The sequence below is a fragment of the Tasmannia lanceolata genome, unplaced genomic scaffold, assembly GCF_043159265.1.
Source record: "Tasmannia lanceolata isolate RefF3 unplaced genomic scaffold, GAP_Taslan_0.1 ptg000037l, whole genome shotgun sequence".
NCBI classification, from domain to species: Eukaryota; Viridiplantae; Streptophyta; class Magnoliopsida; order Canellales; family Winteraceae; genus Tasmannia; species Tasmannia lanceolata.
The window spans coordinates 20,249,408-20,274,161 of NW_027518714.1; the positions used below are offsets into that span (position 1 = coordinate 20,249,408).

A 24,754-nucleotide genomic window follows, 5' to 3' on the forward strand; every position below is an offset into this window, starting at 1 on the left:
CGGCATAAAGTCACGGGTTTGCTCCCTGTTGACAAGTGTTCGAATCCCGCCCCCGAGTTACCTGATACATGTGGTGAGTGGGTCGTTGCGTGTATCCGTGGGGACTAGTCCTACTCCCGAAGGGGGTGGGGACATCCTACGTCATCAAAAAAAAGGTTACAGGGGAGCGACGATATTTCTATGCATTACATAAGATACATTTATCTTTTATTTTTTTTAAAAAAAACCGTCGTATCCGCATATATAGACAACATATCAACGAGATGAAGTCATATATATGTCATATATATGTCATATATATGTCAAATATATTAGCCAATATTTTTGAGATTCGTAAATATTGTTGGTATTTTAATAAAAAAGTGGCATTCTTTTGTATTTCTAAAAGTTTGTGTTATTTACAAATCTGCCATATTGGTTTGAAAAAATGAGTTTTCATTATTCTTTCACAAAAGTAAATAGTCTCGTATTAGAAAGTGAAGGAAATGTTAATGGTTTTATATAGCTATACACTTATCTAGTGAATGAGAAGAGAAAAGAGGGCCTACGCGCATGAGCCACCAAGTGGGCCCAATGGGTTTTTGACTATATCACACACATGCATCGCCCGGCCCAACGAGGCCAGCCGCATGTGTAACCCGAAGCGTTTACCCTGCCTTCTAAATTTTGTTTTGTTACTAGCCATATAAATTCTCGCGGCGAATAACTTCACCGTTCTTGCGGGTCGTGACTTTTGGAATGCGATCTTTTGCATCTGTAATGTCATTTAAATGGCTCTATTCTTAAAGGATGTCATTACTATATTAAAGGCTGTATTGAACGGACACTTTTGGCTTATAAAAACAGAAACCAACATGTATTATTGATAACATAGAAAAACCTTATAACCGAGACCCTTCTTTTTGCTGTTTGTTCTCTGTTTTATGTTCTTTGCAAACAATGTTCTTTCACATTCTTCTTTCTCTTTCTACATTACGTAATTTGTCGGGCAATTAGAATGTTCGTCTGGTTCGAATCTCTTAGATCATGCTGTTCTTAGAGATCGGCCGTACGTCGGACTGTTGTATCCTAGGGGCTGTATTCTTATTTGAGCTTGTAACCGAGTACTCGATCACACTACGCTGAGACGACTAGGATTTATTTTTGGCCTCATTTTAGCCTGCATTTGCATTTGAAAATACTTGCTGATATGACCGATAAGAATACTGATATATCACCCATGAAAATTTTGAGCACCTTTATCAATATAGTGCCTTCATTGGATATATCTGAAGATTTAAAACAGTGAGAAAAAGAGAGATTTATTAGTAGTCACTATATAGGACGATTTGGATGGCTGCCCGAATGCTATAGCTGTAGAATAAGTTTAGCATAAAGCCATAAAACAATATAATAGTTTATTAAATTTTCATTTGACAAAATTGATCATGGACTCTAGTACATGTTTTTTCTTTGAATGTTTAATTCTTTAACAGATTCTTTGGAGACATAATGCCGACATAGGCTAAAGATGCTCAACTCATTCGAATGCTTTCCTTTGCCTTTGGATGAGAATGCCAAATTTATTTGCTATCATGTTTTTTTTTCATATGTCTGTATGTGTATCTCAAACTTCCATTCTTCAATCTAATTAAAATGAAATGAATGCCAAACTGAAGGGCGCCCTTGCAAAAACTCACTCGGAAGGGTGCCTCATTGGACCCACATCACCCAACTGTATTTACATGAGATATAGATTAAAATATGATGATAATATCCAAACACTATATTATCATCATATTTTAAAATATGATGATAATGTAGTGTGACGTGAATCCAATGGGACGCCCTTGCAGTTGGGTTTGTGCAAGACCACCCTTCCGTTTAGCACTCCTCTTAAAATATGATGATATATAGATTAAACCAAGAATATATTCTACTTTGGAAAGACGTGTTTCGTTAGCTTACTGAAGTGGCATAAAAAAGGACATGTGGCCCACCATCTCTCCTCGTTGCCTTTTCTTTTTCATTTTTTTAGAAAAAGAAGAAAAAGAAAAGGAAAAACAAGACTTCATAGCATGCGTAATCCATGCTATACAATGATGTCTCACAGGCCAGATAATGACATCATATTTTTACAAGAGATAATATCCAAACACTATATCATTTTATTAAATACTCTTCTTATTGGCCTTTGATAGCTGCTTGTAGGAATTATAATATCTAATTATAGATGCTATTCTAAACATCAAATTAATGATCCCTTTGGATCTTGGGCAATGAAAATCAAAGAAAAACTTGAACTTAACGAGATGGGTTTGATGTACCTTTCACCATGACCGCCAAGCTTGAAATCCAACGAGTCTTCGATCTTTTCTAAGCACAATGAAGGCCTGGAAATGCCCATTGTTGTTCTCTTACCTTGAACACAAATAGGTCTATGGGAAACTTCTCAAAAGTGAACTCTCTCTCTCTTAATGAGTTCTAGTGTTGTGGTGTGTGGCAAGAGGGACCAATGGTCTCTTTTATAGGCAAAGCTCCCATAGAGCTTTCCTAAAGTGCCCAAATTCGTTTGGCAACTAAACCCTAATTAGAAAGTACAATTAGAGTCATCTTTTCCTTCCCAAACGTTTCCAAAGTTAAGGTATAACCCTATGAACATGAAAGGTTACTAAACATGCAAGGCCACATTTAAATTAGCAAGCCTAAACATAGCAATCATTGTCTTTTAGGGATTCTATCAAGTTAGAAACTCTAGACTTTTTAGAAACTTTCCAACAGTCTCCCACTTAGTCTGCATGGGCTTTATACCTTTCATATCAACCACTTAATATTCCCTTCAATAAGTGTACTAACAATGGATTGTGTAACCATTGGAATGTTAAATTATCCAATAACCTCCCCACGGTCACAATGCTAGCAAACTCGTCAACATGAATTAAGCATGGTCCACTTTATGTCATTACAGACATTCTGCTTTCAAAATATCCATTCAATGTGCACAAAACAAATAATGGTGCAGCAGACAACTTTATTTATCAGGATCAAGCTCAAAAGTGACCACATTACAATGTCTATAACCTTTATGCAGACTCCCACCAATCAATGTAATCGGCCTTACCCACCAACCTTATACGCGCTTTATGGTCGTTGATGTCCTCAAATGGTAAGCCTTTCGTTATTTGATCTGCTAACATAAGTGCGGTACTTATGTACTCAATAGACATTAACTGACCCTGAATTATCTTCATCACGACAATAGGTCAACACATTGACTATTTACTTTATTTGTCGTTCTTGGAAAAATAAAACCGCAACGGAATTATCACAACACATTCTTAGTAACTTGTTGATTATCAACAAGGTAACACCCTAAGTAAAAATTTCACAACTACAAGGCATATCTTAAGGCCTTTTAATACACCATGAATTCTAAACCCAATGTGGAAGCAATTAATGGTCTATATCTTACGTTCTTCCACGATTTGAGAATTTCTGCTAAAATATCCTTAAGCAGAACTCTAGGTATCTCACAATTACAAAATCAGAATCAAATCAAGTAATTTCCTTAGGGTCATCTAATCTACTGTATGTGAGCCTTCAGTCCCTTACACAACCTTCTTGGCAGGTTCCTCCCAATGATCCATTCATAAGATCACATTGGTACCTTCTAAGCTAGCCCACCACATAGATTATGCCGAGACAGGTGTAAACTCAAGCATTTATGAGATTCCCTAATGCAGAACTATAGGGGCTTCTCTTTATCTGCTCATGTTCGATCCTGGGACCTACAAGCTTGACTGAATATATCAGCACTAACCACAAGAGGAACCACTAGTGGGGCACTCATCCATGTTGATAATTTAAGGACCTTCTCATTATAGGCTTTCAGAAGTACTTCATCACCTTTGGGCAGAAGAATTACCCAGGCCAGGAGCCTGTGCTTGCTTGGTCTCAATACAATATGGACAAAATAATACTACTAGAGAGTAAAACACTATTAACTCACAAATACTAAAGTGATGATATTACTCCCACTGTCCCTAAAATATATTCATTTATCCATGACATTTTTATTGAACCCAAATCCTATTATTAATATGTGAAAACTTTAAGTACCACTACCGAGACACCTGATGCAACTCCAGAACAAAAGGAGCCACCAAAGACATGCCTTCCCATAGAGAGCCTTTCTTTGAAACTTGAGAGAAAGTCTCTTCATAGTCTATCCCCCTCCACAGTGTAGCCTTTCGGTATCTTACTTTATGCATCTCAATATCATCCTTGGAGTCAAACATTGGTATTAAAGATCTACCTATAGCCAACTGTCTTGACAACATTTGGCAACTCGCTGAGTTTCCAAATTTGGCCGAGATACGTAGTGCAGCCAGGATGGATGGCCATCTTGGTCCGAGTCAAGTATCGCATTAGAGTCTAGGGTTTGTCGTGTTGAGTCGTGTGTGGAGTCGGGTTGTGTTGTGTGTTTTGCTCTGTTTTCTTACTTTCATGTACAGACCCTATACCTTTAGCTTTAGCATGCATGTGTTTGCCCATCAGAACTTAGACACCAATTAGGAATGACACTCATAACCTAGCTATTCTTAGGTGCCATGTCTTTCATTTCTTTTGTGTAGGCTTCTTATTCATCTCCGAGACATGCATGATTAGATAGACGTTATCTCGGAGATATTCGTTCCCATTTCATATGATTTTTGCCCAAAACTCTTCAAGGTTAATAATAAATGGCATAAGAGATCAGGTGCTTGCACTTGGGCGAATTGGGGGCGCCTAACCCCTTCCCCATTCGTCATCAGGCACAGACCTTTTGTATCTCTGGTTATCTGTTGCGACAGAGCGCAACATGGGATCCAGGGCATACTTCCTTGGATGGCGACTCTTTCTTTGTTTAAGGTACGCCTCGAATCCGGGCTAGTCCGATCAACTAGACTCGACTAGTTTTTAAAGATTCTTGCTATTACTTAAGTTCAAGTGAATTGTAATTTTTAGGACTCCCTATATGTCCTAACTAATACAAACTTTGCCTTAAATTAATGCAGGTGGGCCTTACATCATATGTGTGACTAGGCTGTGCGTCATAAGTAAAACCATGGGCTATCTAAGCGCGTTCTAGTCTAGCCATCGGATCGACTAAATGTCTAACCGACCACGACTCAAGGCCTCCTAACTCTGAGGACACTCACACGACAAGACTCGGCATATCAACACAAACAGGACAGACTCTTAACTCTAAGACACCCCAAACGCCTAGGACAGACTCCTAACTCTTTGGGAAGATCTTTTGAAAATTGTTGGTAAGGTTATTTTGAAGAATTTTTGTAGTTTTGGAAGGTTTGAAAGGTTTTGAAGCTTATAGAAGTTTTTAAAGTTGTGACTGAACTCGGGATGCCAGCTGCAAGCCCGAGCTGCCTACGTACCCCTCAGCTAGGGATCAAGCCATCCGTAGTTCGGACTGGATTTTCCTAACTACACTCTTAATGACTCAAGATTTTTGAGATTTTTGATGTTTTGAAGCGTTTTTGTTATTTTTGACACAAGATGACAGAATCTTATCATCATAAGGGTAGGACAGACTCCTAATATCCCGCAAAGGTTGGACATCATCCTATGCTTTGCGGGGGAATTAGACAGAATCACGACTCTGCAAGGGTTGGACATCATCCTATACCTTGCAAGAGCAGATAAAAATCACATGACTTGATGAGAGGATGGACATAATCCTAACCCCTATGATGATAGGACAGACTCCTGAAAGATTGACTCTCAAAGATGGAAAGACAGAATCCTAAACTCTATGAAGGTTGGACAGAATCCTATATTTTATAGAGGTAGGATAGACTGATGAATTTTAAAAGGGTAGGACAGACTCCTAAACTTTAAATGGGTAGGAAAGACTCCTAAGACTCCTAAACTCTAGGGTGGTAGGACAGACTCCTAAACTCTCTATGATAGACTCTAAAGAGGAAGAAATCCCCTAACCTGCGAAAACTCTAAGGCAGGAAGGGAAGGGGTTGGCTCAAGAAGCATTCCGTCATAGCCTCTGCTGGGGAAGTTTCCGAAAATCGACGAAGGTATCGAATGCTAATGACAATCTCAAACTCCACTGAAGACTCCAAAAACAAAAGGAAACTCTAGAAAACGAAACCCAAGTATCAACACAAACTCCAAAAGAATGAGGGAAAAAGGAAGGGTAGGCTCCGAGTAATTTTAACCATATTAAGACCATTATCAAGAGGTGAAGAACATTCTTAACCCCTGTTAGGCCAAAACCAAGGTAAAAATAGATTTGATCAGGTTACTTCCTTTTTGACAATCAATTATAAATTTTCCTTAGAGCGCCTACAGCAAAAGGGAAGACAACATAAATCCATTGCCAAAATCAATGTTATAAATGAGACAGCTAGTGCTAGCACAAGTGAATTGGAGACCAAACATTACCCGAACCCTTTTTAGATAAAGACAAGAAAGCAACAAACATTCCAGTGGAAAATTCTACATTAAGGCCTTTCTCCCATACTACTCAAATGTACAGGTTCAGCCCGAAATCAATATGGACTCAGAGGTAAGACCAAAGCTTTGTCACTGTATTCTGGATAGGAATACGAAAGACCAGCATTAATTCTTGACATGGACCCAAAGACTTAAAACATCTCTATGACCCCCTAATTACACCGATTGGGGGTGATAAATCAACATGACCTTGAGGCTCTCGATCCATTACCTCAAAGGTGATAAACTCACTTTGATCCTAATTGCCAAACTTGCCCTGAGATTACTACGATTCAATTATAAGTACACAAAGAAAGTCCAATTAGCAGGAGCAGAAAGATGGTCTTAGGGTTTCACCATACAACCAACTAGTCAAACAAAATGACCAAGAATTATTGATGCCCTGAGTGAATATATCAATATTAGTCAAGAGCCTCTGAAGGGAAGAATACCCCATAGGCCAACGGGATGGTTGAATCTACTGGGAATCATAAGCCTGCTATCATTAACAGGTGGCATGGATAATCACAGAGTATTACAACTAAATTCAGTTTGTAAGCACAGAGGTATCCAAAAACAAGTTAGAATTGCAGAGTGCAATAAAAGACCAAGATCAACTTGTGAGGACCGAGAAATTCCAAATTGGTTTGTAATCAAAGTACATTACAACTGAAATTTATTTGCAAACACCAATCATAGCCCAATCCATCAGCAATTTCAGGACATTCCAATATCTATCAAAGCCATAACTAAAGAGGACCGATTATCACAACATTACCCCATGCTCAAGGCCAAAATAGATTCTCCTATTGAAACCAAATCATGCAATAGACACCATTCAATCGAAAGAAACGAAACAAGAATAAACATTCTAGTGTGATCAACATCAGAAATAAATGGAAATGTTACATGTATCTGCTCCTCAAGATAGGGTCAAACGATGGTGTCAAAGTGGAATGGAGTTTACGTGAGATGTACCGGCGACCATTGCGAGGTTCGGACAATGCTCAGATCATCGGCGCACAAGCCCCAATCTCCCCCTCTTCTCATTTCGAATTATATACCAAGAGCGATGGGGTTACCGATGTGGATTGCCAGAATTATAGAGAAGAGGGTCGCTGGAACATACAAAATCATGGGATATTGTTGTAAATCGTTGGACCCGATGGTGACTTGGATGAAATTGCAGAGGTGGTGGTAGATTAGGTAATGGGGTTAAGGGGTATATGGTCGAGATGGGATGGGAAGAAGAAGAAGTTGGAGCAGGAAGAAAAAAAATGGGTTTAACAAAGATGGGGACTCGGTGGAGGAGATAGGGAAAGTGGCTGAGAAGGGGGTTTGATGGTGGGGAAGAAATGGGATTTACAGAGGATAAAGCAGAAAATGGGTTTGGTTGGAGTTAGAGGAAGGCATTGCCGGATTTAATGGAGCTTGCCGGAGTTAGGGTAAACGGAGGTGGTAGGTGGTGGATCTAGGTGGAGGGGTGATGGGGGTTTGGCCGGATTCCGGCAATCCGGCCGGAGAAGATGATGATGATGGCCTATGGAGCTTGAGCTCCCTCTCCTTCTTTCTTTGTGATTTTCTTCTTCGAAAATGGAGAAGGGTTTGGGTTAGTGGGTTTTAGATTTAGGAAAATGAAGGAGATGGGTTCGGTGGCTAGTGGGTTTCAATGGGGTTTTGACGGTGTGAGAGATGGACAGGGGAGGTTGGGCGAATGGTGGTGATTGGAGGAGAGGGGATAGGGTAATTAGATTCCGATGATGGCCGCTGGAGAAGATGACCGGAGTCTTCTCTGTGTGTGTGTGTGTGTGTGTGTGTGTGTGTGTGTGTGTGTGTGTGTGTGTGTTTAAAGGTGAAGATGGGGGGTGTGGTAAGAAGGAGAAGAAGGTGGACGGATTCAAGGTGGGAGTGGGCGTGGCGGTCGGTCAGAAATGGCTGGCCGAAGATGGAAGGGGTTTGTGGATTTTCCTCTTCTCTGCCTCTCTCTCTCTCTCTCTCTCTCTGTTTTTTTCCTTGATTTTTCTCTTGCAAAAATGAGGCTTTTTTCTCTTCCAGAAAACCCTAGCCGACGGTTTATTTAAAGGGAAATGGTGAATTTGCCCCCACTCTTCTTTACTTGGACAACCCCTCCTAATGCATTTATGCTTATTGATTTGGTGAACAGGGGGTGGTCCGAGTAGAAAACAAGGTAAAAATAAAGAGAAAGATTCTCTTCTCCCTATTCAATCCTAGCCTTTTGATTTGATCTAATGGCTCTTAGAGATTACTTACACCTTAAGTAATATTAGAATTACAACATCACCCTTCTAAAGATGGCAAATCACCATTTTACCAAACAAAAAAATATCTTGCCTTTTATAAAAAAAGGAGGGTGATATCTACACAACCAAGCTTTGATAATTCATACCCTATCATAACCCAGTTTTGATTATTGCACAAACTTCGCCTGTCTTTCTTTACATTTTTCACCCGATTGCCATGAAATTTTGCAGGGGTATCCCTGAGAATACTAACAACCTCCTCGGGAATTTGTACCCAGGAATACGCACAATAAGATGCCCAAAACTTGAGCCTTCTTCTCATTTTGGGCCCAGTCCTCCAGGAATTTATGAGATTAATTTCGAGATATTTTGGGACTCGGAATTTGGGAATTTTATTCGATTTTTGAAGTTCTTATTTGATTTCGGGGGCTTTAGGGTCCGGTCAAAATGGGGTGTCTACAGATGCCCCTCTTTGGCAGAGTGCGCTTGTCGCATGAAAGCCAAAGCCGAACAGACAACACATTTTGATTGGCCCAAGGCTTCAAACTAAAGGGATGTAAGAGGATAACAAGGTTGACTGACGAGACAGATTCTCATCGGATCAATCAAGAAAGAAATGATAAGATGAATTGATGAGACGGATTCTCGTAAAGAAAACTGAGATGGCGAGACAGACCATCGATGGGGTAATGAAACGGACTCTCAAAGGGACAGCGAGACAGACTCTCGAAAGGATGGTGAGACAGACTCTCGAATGGGGGTAATGAAACGGACTCTCAAAGGGACAGCGAGACAGACTCTCGAAAGGATGGTGAGACAGACTCTCGAATGGGGGTAATGAAACGGACTCTCAATGGGACAGCGAGACAGATTCTCATCGGATCAACCAATATTGCAAACTCTCACAGTGTGCATACATATGTAAGCTCTCAATTTGTGCCTCATGACCAATTGGGATCCTTTGGAAACTTTGTTGTGTGAATCCAAATAATCCTTTACATATAGGCACAAAATCCTTTTATGTGAACAATGAGCATCTAGAAACCGTAGTTGGGTGCACAAGGGAGACTAAATAGATACAAGTGCAACAATGATGCTTATCCACGGCCAACTAATAATGCTACTCACAAGATTTCAATCCCTTATTGTACGTTTACATATATTAGGCTCTTAATTTATGCTTCAAAACACTAGGAATCCTTTAAAAACCTCATTGCATGAATCCAAAGGTCCTTCTCAAAACATGCACATATATTTCTTAAGTAATCCAACTAAATTCAAACACAAAAGACACATAAAAGTATGGTTGGATATATAAAAAGAGCCTAAAAGCACATCTTCATGTTAGATTCATGTCCAACAATAAAATTAAGATGTACCCAAATAATAGCATTGCCATATAACCTCAAGAATGAGGAACAAAATGGCTAAAAGATAAGTAGGGGTATATAAAACATCTACAATATGTATTTGGGTGCATAAAAATAAACGAGACATGCATATCACAAAAAGATATTTTGTGCAACTAATGCATCTAAGTAAGACCAAACAAGTATTAATTGTGAGAAAAAGAAAACTGCAACTCTAAAGGGTCCAAAACCTACTCACAAAAGGAGGCCCACAAGCACATTTACACATGGGCTATAAGATTCGATCCTCAGATGGCTTCAAAACCTACGCCAATGGATCCGGAATATCGGAAAACCTCACGAAACAGTCCTATCTTGTAAAACTTCTCCCAAAAATGAGTCCAAAAGGCTAGTAGTAGGGGAACCCAAATATGCCAAAAAGTTCAGATTTCATAAAAAATGGAAGACAGTGCCCTTGAAATTTTTACACAAGGTAGAGGGAACCTATAGGTCCCGGAACCGGTTTCGATTTGCCAAGAACCGACCGGGAGAAGGCCGAACCGGCCCCCGAAAAGATTCTGGTTTTGGATAAATTCACTCCCCTTCTGTTTTTTTTTCACTTCATAGAGGATAATTCACCGCCCTTGTATTCATGACTTGCGCTTGGCACGCTCGCTGTGACGGCAATGTTTTATTTAAAAGACTTTATAAACTTATGAAACTATGACATTTATGTAAAAAACTACCATTGTATGGTAGTCGTTTGAAAGTTTTAAAACTCCCATTAGATGTCAAAAATTCTCAAAACTACTATTGAATAATACATGTCGTCTTCCCCAATTAATCGTTACCGAACCAGTAACGTTTTTAAAAATTTACAGAATTGCCATCAATTTTCAACATCTTTATTCTACCTATCTAACTGTTGAATCCTTGTGAAAATTTACATGATGGATCTTTGGTTGGAGAGGCAGAAGATGGCACCGGCCACTCGCCGGAAAAATTCGCCGGTAGCCGTCGGCAACTACTTTTCCGGCGAGGTCAAATCGGTGTATTTTACGCAAAACTCGAATTTTCTTTGATTTCAAAGCATACAACCTATGGCTTTGATACCAAATGTTATTTTAAACATTAAATTAATGATCTATTTGGATCTTGGGCAATGAAAATCAAAGAAAAACTTGAATTTAACAAGATGGTTTGATGCACCTTTCACCATGACGGCCACTTTGAAGCTTGAAATCCAACGAGTCTTCGATCTTTTCTAAGCACAATGAAGGCCTAGAAATGCCCCTTGTTCTCCTCTTATCTTGCACACCAACATCTATGGGAAACCTCTCAAAAGTAAACTCTCTCTCTCAATGAGTTCTAGTGTTGTGGTGTGTTGTAAGAGGGACCAAGGGTCTCTTTTATAGGCAAAAGCTCCAATAGAGGTTTCCTAAAGTGCCCAAATTTGTTTGGCAACTAAACCCTAATTAGAAAGTGCAACTAGAGTCATCTTTCCCTTCCCAAACGTTTCAAAAGTTAAGGTATAACCCTATGAACCTAAAAGCTTACTAAACATACAAGGCCACAATTAACTTAACAAGCCTAAACATAACAATCCTTGTCTTTTAGGGATTCTATCAAGTTTAGAAACTCTAGGCTTTTTAGAAACTTTCCAACAATAGAAGTATAAAATAAAGAGAGGAGTAAATTTATTAGAACGAGGGAGTGTGAATATCATTTCCCTTGTTATATTGTCTTAAAATCAGATCATTTGAGGAGAACTATCAGTATATCCACTAGATTGTCAAAATAGACTTGCATGCATTTTGTGGACCTTCTACATAAACATAACTTAGGTTTTGCCTCTAGCCCCTACCGGTAGAGCTCCATCAAATGTCATAATCCAGTACAAGACTTTTGGCTCTCTCTCTCTCTCTCTCTCTCTCTATGTCTCTGTCTCTGTCTCTGTCTTTGTCTCTGTCTCTGTCTCTGTCTCTCAGTCTCTCAGTCTCTCTCTCTCTCTCTCTATATATATATATATATATATATATATATATATATATATGAGTAAAGGGTTCCTGCTCATATGCGCAGATAAGCTTATCTGCGCTCGAGTGCAGAAACAAGGGTGGGGCCACATTGTTGGGGGGGATCCAAAGCATTCATTTGGAAGGCCCTTTCATGGATAGGGCGTCCACAAAAATCAGCTCCATTGGATCATTTTAGGGTGTCCATTTGTGGGGTGAAAAAATGGGCAGATTAGTGGACAAACAGTATCTGTCCATTTTCACCCCCACAAATGGATACCCTATAATGATCCAATGAAGCTAATTTTTAGTACAGACCCCATCCATGATGGGGCCTTTAAAATGAATGCTTAGGATCACCCAAACAGTGTGACCCCACCCTTGTTTTCTGCACTTGAGCGCAAGAACCCTTTACTCTCTCTCTCTCTCTCTCTCTCTCTATATATATATATATATATATATATATATATATATATATATATATATATATATATATACACATATGAGAAAAGTGTTTCTAGTCCGGCCGACTAGTGATCATTCTCTAGTTCGCCACCCAAAAACACATGGGTCCCACATATTTGGGTGATGCAAAGCATTCATTTGATGGGCCCTGACATAGAGACGGTGTCCACAAGAAATTAGCTTCATAGGATCATCCCAACCCTATGATTTGTGGAGCTTAAAATGGACGGCTTTGCATCACCCAAATCTGTCCATTTTTTAACTCCACAAATCGAAGGGTTAAGAAGATCTTATGAAGCTGAATTTTTGTGGACATCCGATCTATGATGAGGCCTATCAAATGAATGCTTTAGATCACCCAAATATGTGGGACCCATGTGTTTTTGGGTGGCGGACTAGAGAATGATCTCTAGTTGGCCGGACTAGAAACACTTTCCTCTATATATATATATATACGGAGGCCATGGTTCGTGAGCTTGAGCTCACCGTGAGCTAGAGTTCACAAACAACTTCTCCCATAGTTGTTTGACTCATCCAACCCATTCATTTTGTAGGACCTCACATAGATAGGATGTTCCTAAGAAACCACCTTCATACGATAACCCTAACCATTGGATCTATAGAAGCCCATTTTCTAACCATCCATTTTAAACCTCTACTTTTGGAGGGATTAGGATGATCCAATGGACCTGATTTTTTGTACACACCCTATCTATGATGGGGCCTTGCAAATGAATGGTTCGGTCACCACAAAAATGTGGGACCCATGTGTTTGTGGCACTCTAGCTTATATAAGCTTATATGAGCTCTAGCTCACGAACTGTTCTCCATATATATATATAATACAATAAGCTGAGATGAAAAGAGGAGAGTTTTTTCAATTTTTTTGAAAATCACATGAGAATTACACGTCACATTTTTTGACTTTTTTGAACAAATGCACCCATTCAACTCCTATAATTTCAATCCTACCCCCCCTTTATGCTTTTAACAAAGGCACCCATTAGATCATATAATTTCAATCCTACCCCCTCCTTTATGCTTTTAACAAAGGCACCCATTAAAGCCATATAATTTCGATCTTACCCCCCTCCTTTATGGTTTTTTAATTAAAAAACTATAGGGTGATCTTGACCATCCGATTTAAGATAAGAGGAATTATGGAAACATCTATAGATTGGAGGGCATGGATCAGCCTATGGAAATGATTTTTGGGGCACAACCTATTTATGTTGTGTTCCATCACATGGACGGTTTGGATCAACCTATGACGTGGTCCGTACAGTTCTTTGTCGGCCCGTGCTTTTTTACTAGTATACTACATAGGAGAAGAGAAAAGAAGAGAATTTTTTGAATTTTTGGAAAATTCTATGAGAATTACACATCACTTTTTTTGACTTTTTTTAACAAATGCACCCATTCAACTCACATATTTTCAATCCTACCCCCTCCTTTATGCTTTTTAACAAATGCACCCATTAAAGCCACATAATTTCAATCTTACCCCCCTCCTTTATGGTTTTTTAATAAAAAATCTATAGAGTGATCTTAACCATCTGATTTAAGAGGAATTATGGAAACCTCTATAGATTGGATGGCTAGGATCAGCCTATGGAAATGATTTTTGGGGCACAACCTATTTATGTTGTGTTCCATCACATGGACGGTTTGGATCAACCTATACGTGGTCCGTACAGTTCTTTGTCGGCCCGTGCATCGCACGGGTTTTTTTACTAGTATATATATATATATATATATATATATATATGGTCACAAAACATATAGATTATATCCTAAGTTTTATTTTATAGATGGAATAATTTTTAAGTATTTCCTTAGATTTGGCAGACTAGTATTATCAGGACAATAATATATTTATTTACTTAGTTCTCTACATCTCATTTCATGGTCACAAAACATATAGATTATACCCTAAGTTTTATTTTATCGATGGAATAATTTTTTTTATTTCCTTAGATTTGGCAGACTTGTATTATCAAGACAATAATATATTTATTTACTTAGTTCTCTACATCTCATTTCATGATTTATATCTCTATCACAAAGTGGAGGACGTAACATCACCTACAAAGTTCACACTACTTTACTTTAATTAAGACATGCGATGTTGGCCATGATCTTTATATGAAAGCAAAGTTCAATGAGATACAAAACCCACATCAAAATAATACTTCATTTCGCAATCTGGTGTCTTAAAAACATAAGCATAAAATGCCCATGCAATTTTCATGGACCAAATAAATGGAATCCCTAAGATGCTGTTCTGATTAAGGGAAAACGATTTATTGGGCCTTGGAAAGTGAGTTTTCCAACATTTGGTGGGCCATGATCTTAATTAAGACATCACCTACAAAGTTCACACTGCTTTACTTTAATTAAGACATGTGATGTGGGCCATGATCTTTATATGAAAGCAAAGTGCAATGAGACGCAAAACCCACATCAAAATAATACTTCATTTCGCAATCTGGTGTGGACTATTTCTCCTTGAAAGAAAACCTATTTTCCATAATTTTCTTTTCCTTATATCCAAACCCATCTAAAAGACCAGTCCATTCCATTTTCCTTACAACATGGGGAAGGTTAGAAATGACATTTGGCAAATGTTTAAGAGGGTCTAAGGGATTGGTTCTTGTCCTCTTTCTGTAATAATCGGCAAGGAATAAGCATGGATTAGATACCCTTAATTTGCTTTTCCAACCTTCCAAACATTTTGATGATGGAATCTTAAGAATCGTTTAAAAATGTTGTTTTGTAGTTGAATCATGACATATGTTTAGGTTTAATTAATGAGTCGTAGGGTTTTCATGCCGAGAGCTACTCGTAAAGGATATTTTTAGTCGTTTTCTCATTGTAAAACATGATTAAAAATGTAATATTTTGAATTTTTAAATGATTAATTATGAGGATTAGATTGACATCTAATCACAAAGTCATAAAATATAAAATATGTTTAGAGCATAACATGATACAAATTGACAAATTTTGTATTTAGACAAGAGATAAGTGTATAATTAAACTAGAAGAAGGTGGTTTCTCATGTGATTAAAACAATCTGATACTTTGTATTTTTCTCAAAAGTTCTATGCATTTAATTAATGAATAGCTATGAGACTGATGTGATGCCTGTCTGGGCTTCATTACTAACATATTGTTGCAACACTTCCTTTGAGATATTTATATTGATTATACTCGGTGCAATTAGAGGGTTTTCTAGCTTTCGCCAGCTTAGATTTGTTGGGATTTTGAAACTCAACAAACTTCAGCTGGTGAAATCTAGAAAACACTGTTCGACCAGCTAAACATAAGGAGAAATAGTCAAAAGTGCAGCTTGTATATCCTTTAGAAACCTTGTTCCACCCGCTAAACATTAGGACAAATGATCAAAACACCCGGTGTATCCTTTACAAAGGTTGTTCCACAGCTAAACACAAGGCAAAATAATCCATTAAAATTTATTTTGCTTCATGCAAGTTTCTGCAACATAAGGAGAAGTGATCAAAACACACTCCCTTGGCACTCCTATTCCTTTTACCATTTCTAATTGGCTGATGTGTGTGTGTGTGTGTATTTCATGAGACATTATATATTTACTTATCGTAAGGGAATAACTATGAGGTCATCTTATTCCTTGCCAATATACCGTTGGGTGTTTATAATGAAAATAACATTGATGTGATTATAATGACAATGATATCATTATAAATTATGATAATAACATAAAAAATATTAAAAGTTAACAGTAATAGTTAGCACCCAATTAAATTGATATATGCCTCACTGATTGTAGTGTTTGCATTTAAGAATTCTCCTTCTCTCCGTCTTATCTTTCTCTTTTGCCAAGACCAAGGATTTGGGCTTGCAGGTGTCCTCTAAGATCATGGTGTAAGATGGACACCTCCCTCTACACCCATCACACATGTTCTCCAATCAACAAGAAGGCAATTATGGAGTAAAGATGCAAAACACCAACCAATCACAGCTCAATCTTACATCAACAAGCCACTCATCGGTATCCGGCGACTCATATTCAAATGGAAAATGGGCTTTAGGGCTCCTCCGAGAGTGCGCGAAGGCCATCTCCGACAAGGACTCAAATAAGATCCACCACCTCCTATGGATGTTGAATGAGCTTGCCTCACCCTACGGAGATTGCGACCAAAAGTTGGCTTCTCACTTCTTGCAAGCGCTCTTTTGTAAGGCAACGGAATCAGGTGAGCGCTGCTACAAGACGTTGACATCGGTGGCGGAGAAGACCCACTCCTTTGAGTCGGCGAGGAAGGTGATACTCAAGTTCCAAGAGGTTAGCCCTTGGACAACATTTGGTCATGTGGCCTCAAATGGGTTTATTCTAGAGGCCTTAGAAGGGGAGACTAAGTTGCACATAATTGATATTAGTAACACATTTTGCACCCAATGGCCTACTTTGTTAGAAGCCTTGGCAACAAGGAATGATGACACGCCACAGTTGAGGCTAACCGTGGTGGTCACAATGGGCACGGCAAGGTCGGTCATGAGAGAGATAGGCCAAAGGATGGAGAAATTTGCTAGGCTAATGGGGGTGCCATTTGAATTTCATGTAATAAGCGGGTTAGCTCGTCTGGGGGACCTTACGGAGGAGGAATTGGGAGTTCGTGAGGATGAAGCAGTTGCGGTGAATTGCATCGGGGCCTTGCGAAGACTTGATGTGGACGAACGGGGAGCCATGATCCATATGTTTCGAAAGCTCCGGTCAAGGGTGGTGACAATAGTTGAGGAGGAAGCTGATTTTACTAGCTGTAGGGGTGATTTTATGAATTGCTTTGAGGAGTGTTTAAGATTTTATAGTTTGTTCTTTGAGATGTTAGAGGAGAGTTTTGTGTCTACTAGTAATGAGAGGTTGATGTTGGAAAGAGAGAGCTCTAGGAGTATAGTTAGTGTACTAGCATGTGATGGTGATGGAGGTGGTGAGTGTGAGAGAAGGGAGAAGGGAAGCCAGTGGTGTGTGAGACTTAAGGAGGCCTTCTCGCCGGCGGGATTTAGTGAAGATGTGGTCGACGACATAAAGGCGTTGCTAAAGAGATATCGTGCCGGCTGGTCCTTCAAACCAGCTCAAGGAGAAGACTCTGGTCTATATCTCATGTGGAAGGAGGAAAGGGTTGTATGGGTTTCGGCCTGGAAACCCTAGAAATATTATTAGGGTTTGAACCATTCATTCTCTCAAACCAACCAGGGTTTAGACCTTTTGCCTACATGGCTTGGCATCCATAGGGTTGATATGGAGCGCCCCCACCCCCACCCCTCTCTCTCTCTCTCTCTCTCTCTCTCTCTCTCTCTCTCTCCATGTATACTTAGAATCTCATTCAGATCCAATTTTCATATGCTTGAGATGAGTGTTGTTTCTTTGCTTTTTTGGGCTTTCTTGTTTGAATGTGGTTGTTATCATTTCCTTTATGATCTCGCACTTTTCATCCATTTGGATTGATTGCATAATTCATCAAGTTTTTATTCCCCTCTTCCACTTATTTGTATTTGAAGACAAGTATCTAACTGCTAGCTAGTATTAATTATTATTTTTATTTGAAATGTCATATAGATTTTCAGCCATAATTTTGGAGAACAGAAACTCATGACTTTCTGTTGAATTGAAAAAATAACTTAAAAAACCAAGTCATCCTGGTTTTGTGATAAAAGGAGATATTCTCACTTTAGGTCATACAATGATAAGGTGCTATTATTATAAAAAAGATTGTAATCTTCTTTCCATTTTCAAAATCTTAAACTTGGTCTGTTACAAATTGTTTTATATTTCTTTATTTTTATTTAAAAACATGGTATTATAGATATTAAGCATTGGTGGGAACCACGCTTAACCGGAGCGCCGACGATCTAAGCCATTAGTCAGGCACTAATCAGCTTATAATTTATAGTTTCTTAGTGGATAATGAATTGTTTCTTTTTAATAATATTGTCAGTGAGATGAAATGTCACAAGACAAATCATACTAGTATGATTAGTGATTAAAAAAGTCCACTAAAGTGACCAGAAAAAAAGTGGGGGAGAGATGTAACCTTGGTGGCCTGCACAAAATACCTACTCAAAATATTTGTGTTGCCTTTTTGTCTAGTGGAATGGGAAACACTTTTGCCTTTTAACCACCATTAACATGGGTTTGTTTTGGCCCATTTATAGTGGAAACAGCTTTTATAGATTTAGATAAGATTGTTTAAAGTAGCTCATTACTGCCTCCAAGTTGCTATTACTTTGGAATCTTGTTCAGCATCATTCCCTAATTTATCATGTGAAATCGATCGTATCTTGTGAAATCGATCACTAGGATTTCGTGTGGAAGCTTCCATGTTCTTTTTGTTAAAGTATAAATGATTAATAACACAAACTCTAACAGCTTAAGCTTCTGGAGTAATCAATTGTTTCACATGTCATCCCGGATCCGGAGGGAACGTGCCCCCGCGTGCGGCAGCCCGCCTTGTCTCTCCGCATCTCTCCACGCATCGGGGTGTGTTCGTTCGTTATTGTCCGTTTTGTTTCTTTTGGTCGGGGGTGTATGTAAATGTCTGCGTTTCCTGTGAACTTGGGATAAAGTCTAAATTTCACAAAAAAATGATTCTCAGAGTCGCTATCTAGGTTAGGGCCTAGAACTCATGTCCGCTTTTCTGATGAACTAGGGATAAAGACCCGAACTTGAAAGACAATGACCAAAGCTACCAAAGCTACCATCTAGGTTAGGGCCTAGAACTCGTAATTAAGCTTATGGTTACATTCGGGAGAGGTATTAGGCACTCCTCATGCCCGGGTAAATCCGGTCTCTTGACCTGACTTGGTGGTTTTGAGAAAACTTAGCAAAATTGGTTTTAAGCCCTTGTTATGATTAAGCTTATTCCCTGGTTGGGATTTAAACAGAAAGAAAGAAAGAAAATTGAAGAAAGGGAGGAGAATGGGTCGATCCTCAACAGTACCAGAAAGAGGGATTTTGTTATGTGACTTGAGGTCTTAGGATAATTCCCAAGTCTTATAGCCACCCTCGATCTCGATGGAAAGGAAAGTAAATGAATGAAAGTAAAGGAAAAGGGTTTTAGTTCTTTCCGTTTATCCAACACCTTAGGAGCATAAAGCTCTCTTCTCTATCTCTCATGAACTATGGAAAGGTTTGAGAAAGAGTGGTGGGATAAGGAGAAAGAAAATAATCCTATCTGTAAAAAAAAGGGGGTTTGGGCTTAGGGTTTGGGGCCGTAGGATCCGCAAACCCCTTAGCTACCGACTTTCGAGTTTTGTAAATGAAATACAGAAAGCTGGCAAATATACCTAGCAAGAAAATGGTGTTGCTCCCGGAATTTCGGCGTGGTGTCAGCGTCCCAGAGATCGTTGTAGTGTGGTGTCGCTCTGAGTCCTCAGAATTTTGGCAGAGTGTCGACGCCCGGGAGTTGTAAGGAATTTTGGGAGAAACTGGGTAGTCAGGTATGATTGTATACAAGTTTCTAGGAAAATTCCAGAAGCTCATCTAGTATTTCTCTCTCTTCTTTCTCTCTTCAAAAGAAAATAAAAGAAAACTAAAAACTTTAAAGGAAACTAATTTCTGAGAAAAAATAAAAGCTGAAAATCAAAGTCTAGATTATTCTGATCTAGTTTTAAAATTCCCATACGCCCCATATTTGAAGAAAAAATCGTTGGAACTCACAGCTTGCGATTATAAACTCAACCCGCGTTAGAAATCGCATGCGATTTGCAGTCTGATAGTGGCGTCGGGTCGGCACTGAAATCTTAACTTGCGATTTCTGATCACATTGCGATTTTTAATCGCAACCTACGATTTCAAAAATTCATAGGGTACCGGTAATTTACTCAAAAAATAGTCTTTTTTATTCCCAAAATTGAATTTTGGTTTCTGAGAGTGATTCTCGGTTTCTAAGAAACACTTTTTTGCTCCTAAAGTTAATTTTTGGTTCAATGTCGTGTATAAATAGGCTTTTTGGTAGTGCCGTAAAACGCGGGTGTCGTGCGAAGACGGACTTCAGTTTAACTTTGAAACAAATTCGTTTTAAGGAAATCTTTTCATTCTGAAGACCACAGAAAGATCGAGAGAAAGACTAAAGAAGCTTCGGGACTCATCAATCGTCCTCGCGACAACCTATTATTAGTACGACCTTGATCTAGGTGGATCGTGGCTAAGAGTGAGCCCAATTGGAGGCGTCACAAGGCAAACCTGCATGTTTTTTTTTTGCCATGTTGACATGGCGTGTGGCTAAGAGTGAGCCCAATTGGAGGCGTCACAAGCAGCGGCAAACCCGCATGTTTTTTTTGGCCATGTTGACATGGCGTGTTTTTGGCATGCTGATTTGATGATGAAGTGGCTGGATGGTTAGCCAAACAAATTCTATCCGAGTGGATTCCCATAAAGGTAGTCCATATATAGTGGGACTCCTACCCCAACCAATGGATACAAAGAAAGGTGTTATTGGGCTTTCTACAAATCAGAGACTTGTGGAGAATTTATAGGATTTAGATAATGATTATGAGAGTATTGTTTATTGGTTTTTATCTCTAGGAGTTGGTGTAACACTGGGCATTAGAAAAACCCACGACCATAAAAAAAAAGCAATGGTGGCTGCTTTTTCGAGAAGAATAAAAAAAAGGGTCGAAATCCTTAATTCTGAATTCTATTCTCTTTTTCATTATGGAATGCATGTGTAATTAATTGTCTTCTTTGAACTATACTGTTTTTTTTTGTTGAAGTGCGACCCAAGAGCAGCGACCAGCCAAGTGGTGATTTGGTTATTCGACATCCAAAACTCTATTTTGGATCAGGTGGTATCAAAGCACGGTTCCGACATCAACACGGGAACATGAAAGATGGTGAAAGCCCACGCTTCGTGGCAACAATCACGTGAAGAAGAGGACCTAGTACCTATACCCGTTGATCAAAGAGATGGAGGAAAACAACAAAGTCAATCAAAGACTTTCACAGATCGAGAGCCAGATGGAGACCATCATGTCGATGATGTCGCAATCGCAGCCGAATCCTGAACTCGCCACCGGTGGGAAAGAGGTCGAGGTCGAGAATGACTGAGAAGGGGAAAAAGGAGATCCGGTGATGCAGGCATCCAACGTCTCGCAAGAGAGAATCCAAGTTCAACCCCTCAAGGTGGAGGCAAGGATCGACATGCCGGTGTACGATGGCAAAGTCGACGCAGAAATATTAGACGATTGGATCGACAGGCTCAAGACATCTCGATCTACCAGTACACAGACACACAGAAGGTAAATTTTGCTAGACTAAAACTGACCAGTCACGCCCTCATGTGGTGGAATTCCTATGTGAGAAGCAAGGGATTAGCAAATGTGACCTGGCAGCAGTTCCAGACACTGATTCGGAAGCAGTTCTACCCCCTCGGATACGAGAAAGACCGATGGGTACGATGGCAATACCTACGGCAACGATTCGAGCAAATGGTGCAAGAGTACACTACGGAGTTTCACAAACAAGCCATAGTACTTGGGATCTCCTTAGAGGAGCGAGAAACCTTTATGAAATACCTAGGTGGACTATATGAGTACATCCGAGAAGAGCTAAATCTCTTCAACATCGCCGATATTGAGGAGGCAAGCATCAAAGCCATGGCGATCGAAAAACGAGATCGGAGGCACAAGAAGAAAGATGATCGGACAAGAGATAAAGCCAAGTCAGATCCAAAACCGAGCAAGTACACTAACACGGTTCGTAAAGCTTGGTGTGATCATTGCAAACGACCAAGGCACACAAGTGAGGAGGGTTGGATATTACATCCCGAGCTACGACCGGTGAGATCACGAAACACAAACATGGAGGATGAGTCTAAGGCTACTTTGCATGCCGTAGAAGCTTAGGAACTCCAGGAAATGACAACCGTAGATGAGAAGCTAACACTCATGACCAGATCTGATGGAGCACCTTCAATTCAAGACGAACGTGATGAGCTTTTCCATGTGCGGATCCAAGTCAAACGAAACTTGATTGGTGCAATCATTGATCCAGGAAGTCAGAAGAATTTAATCTCCGAAGGACTAGTCGCCAAGATGGGATTAACGACTACTCCACATCCACGGCCATATCCACTTGGATGGATCCAAAAAGACGTGGAAAGAAAAATCACACGTCAATGTGCGTTTAAGTTCGCCATTACCGACAAGTACGTTGACGAAGTCACCTGCGAGGTGGTACCGTTAGATGCTTCCCAAGTAATTCTTGGTAGTCAGTACTTATGGGACTGCGATGCTATTTTCTACCGTAAAGAGAGAGAGTATCGGCTCGTCAAGGATGGAAAATACTACTTCATCAAGGGAAATCAACCGACGGAAGGTGCGAAATCACTCATCTCCACTACTCAAGCCAAACAATTGGTGAATGCAAGCGGAAAATTTGTGACGCTTGTGACGGGTAGTTCGCAAATGAAGGACACAGCAAAGACACGGCCCATCAAACCAAAAAGAGGTCATAAGCAAAAGAAACAGAGACGTACTCGGAAAGCTTGTCAACCGATAAAAGGCAAAAGCCGTGAACGACCCGTGACAGAACCCAAGCAAGGCCAGGTTGAGCATCATTCAATTGAAAAGAGTAGACCCAAGTCGAACCAAGAATGGTGGACATGTAGAGATGGGGGCCAGTGGCGTTCTCCTCATCTCAGTCGTTGATTTTTGCAGGAGCAAAATCCCTCAAAGAGGGGGAGCCATGATCCAGGTGGATCGTGGCTAAGAGTGAGCCCAATTGGAGACGTCACAAGCAGTGGCAAACCCGCATGTTTTTTTTTTTGCCATGCTGACATGGCGTGTTTTTGGCATGCTGATTTGATGATGAAGTGGCTGGATGGTTAGGCAAACAAATTCTATCCGAGTGGATTCCCATAAAGGCAGTCCATATATAGTGGGACTCCTACCCCAACCAATGGATACAAAGAAGGGTGTTATTGGGCTTTCTACAAATCAGAGACTTGTGGAGAATTTATAGGATTTAAATAATGATTATGAGAGTATTGTTTATTGGTTTTTATCTCTAGGAGTTGGTGTAACACTGGGCATTAGAAAAACCCACGACCATAAAAAAAAGCAATGGTGGCTGCTTTTTCGAGAAGAAAAAAAAAAGGGACGAAATCATTAATTCTGAAATCTGTTCTCTTTTTCATTATGGAATGCATGTGTAATTTATTGTCTTCTTTGAACTATACTTTTTTTTTTGTTGAAGTGCAACCCGAGAGCAGCGACCAGACAAGTGGTGATTTGGTTATTCAACATCGAGAACTCTATTTTTGGATCAGACCTCGACAAAATGGGGTGTCTACACATGGTATCAAAGCTATTGCGTCACGGCAAGTCTTGGTTCAAAACCCAACAACTCCTTGATATTAAAAGTCAACGTGTATGGACAACCCAAAAAAAGAGGGTCACACGTGAGGGGGAGTGTTGAAGTATAAGTGATTAAATAACACCAAATCATCTAACTGCTTAAGCTTTTGGAGTAATTGGTTGTTTCACACTTAGATGTATCCCCACGCCCTTTTTCCTCTCTCTCTCTCTCTCTCACACACACATACAACACAAAGCAACACAGATAAGTATCCAACAAAATAAACACAAATGCTATCCATATTCCTCTGCTTTAATAATGTCACTTCTCCTCTCTCTCTCTCTCTCTCTCAACACACACACACACACAAAGCAAGACACATACGTTTCCTTCAAAATACGTTTCCTTCAAAATAAACACAAATGCTATCCAGAACCCCTTCTTTTAATAATGGTGCATCTCTCTTTGTTTTATACTTTTCTAGTTGGCTCTTATAGGTTGTTATAATTTCCAAATAGCTATTGCAGCCAATTGAAAAAAGTGCTTAATAAAGCGAGGAGTGTCATTACCAGAACATGGGTGTGCAGATATCATTTTCCCAAATACATTGGCTTCTTTTGCATGAATCCAAACAGAAAACAACATATGGAAATCTATGGTCAGTATTGGTAAAGAATATGTTGCCAGTCGGCAGCTTACATATACACTGTACAATTTATGGCTGAATAATAAGCCACGATCACAACCATTCCAAATAGGGCTTCAAGTTTCCCTTAAATTAAATTAAGGCAGACATATTCAATCCACTTAAATCAAGGCATCATTAATCAAAACTAATGAGAC

The 24,754-nt window shown here is 39.5% G+C and overlaps 1 pseudogene; it reads left to right on the forward strand.

The window, feature by feature from the left end:
• Window positions 1–16,487: 16,487 nt before the first annotated feature.
• LOC143862440 (protein SHORT-ROOT pseudogene) lies at window positions 16,488–18,097 on the forward strand (annotated as a pseudogene).
• Window positions 18,098–24,754: the final 6,657 nt, after the last annotated feature.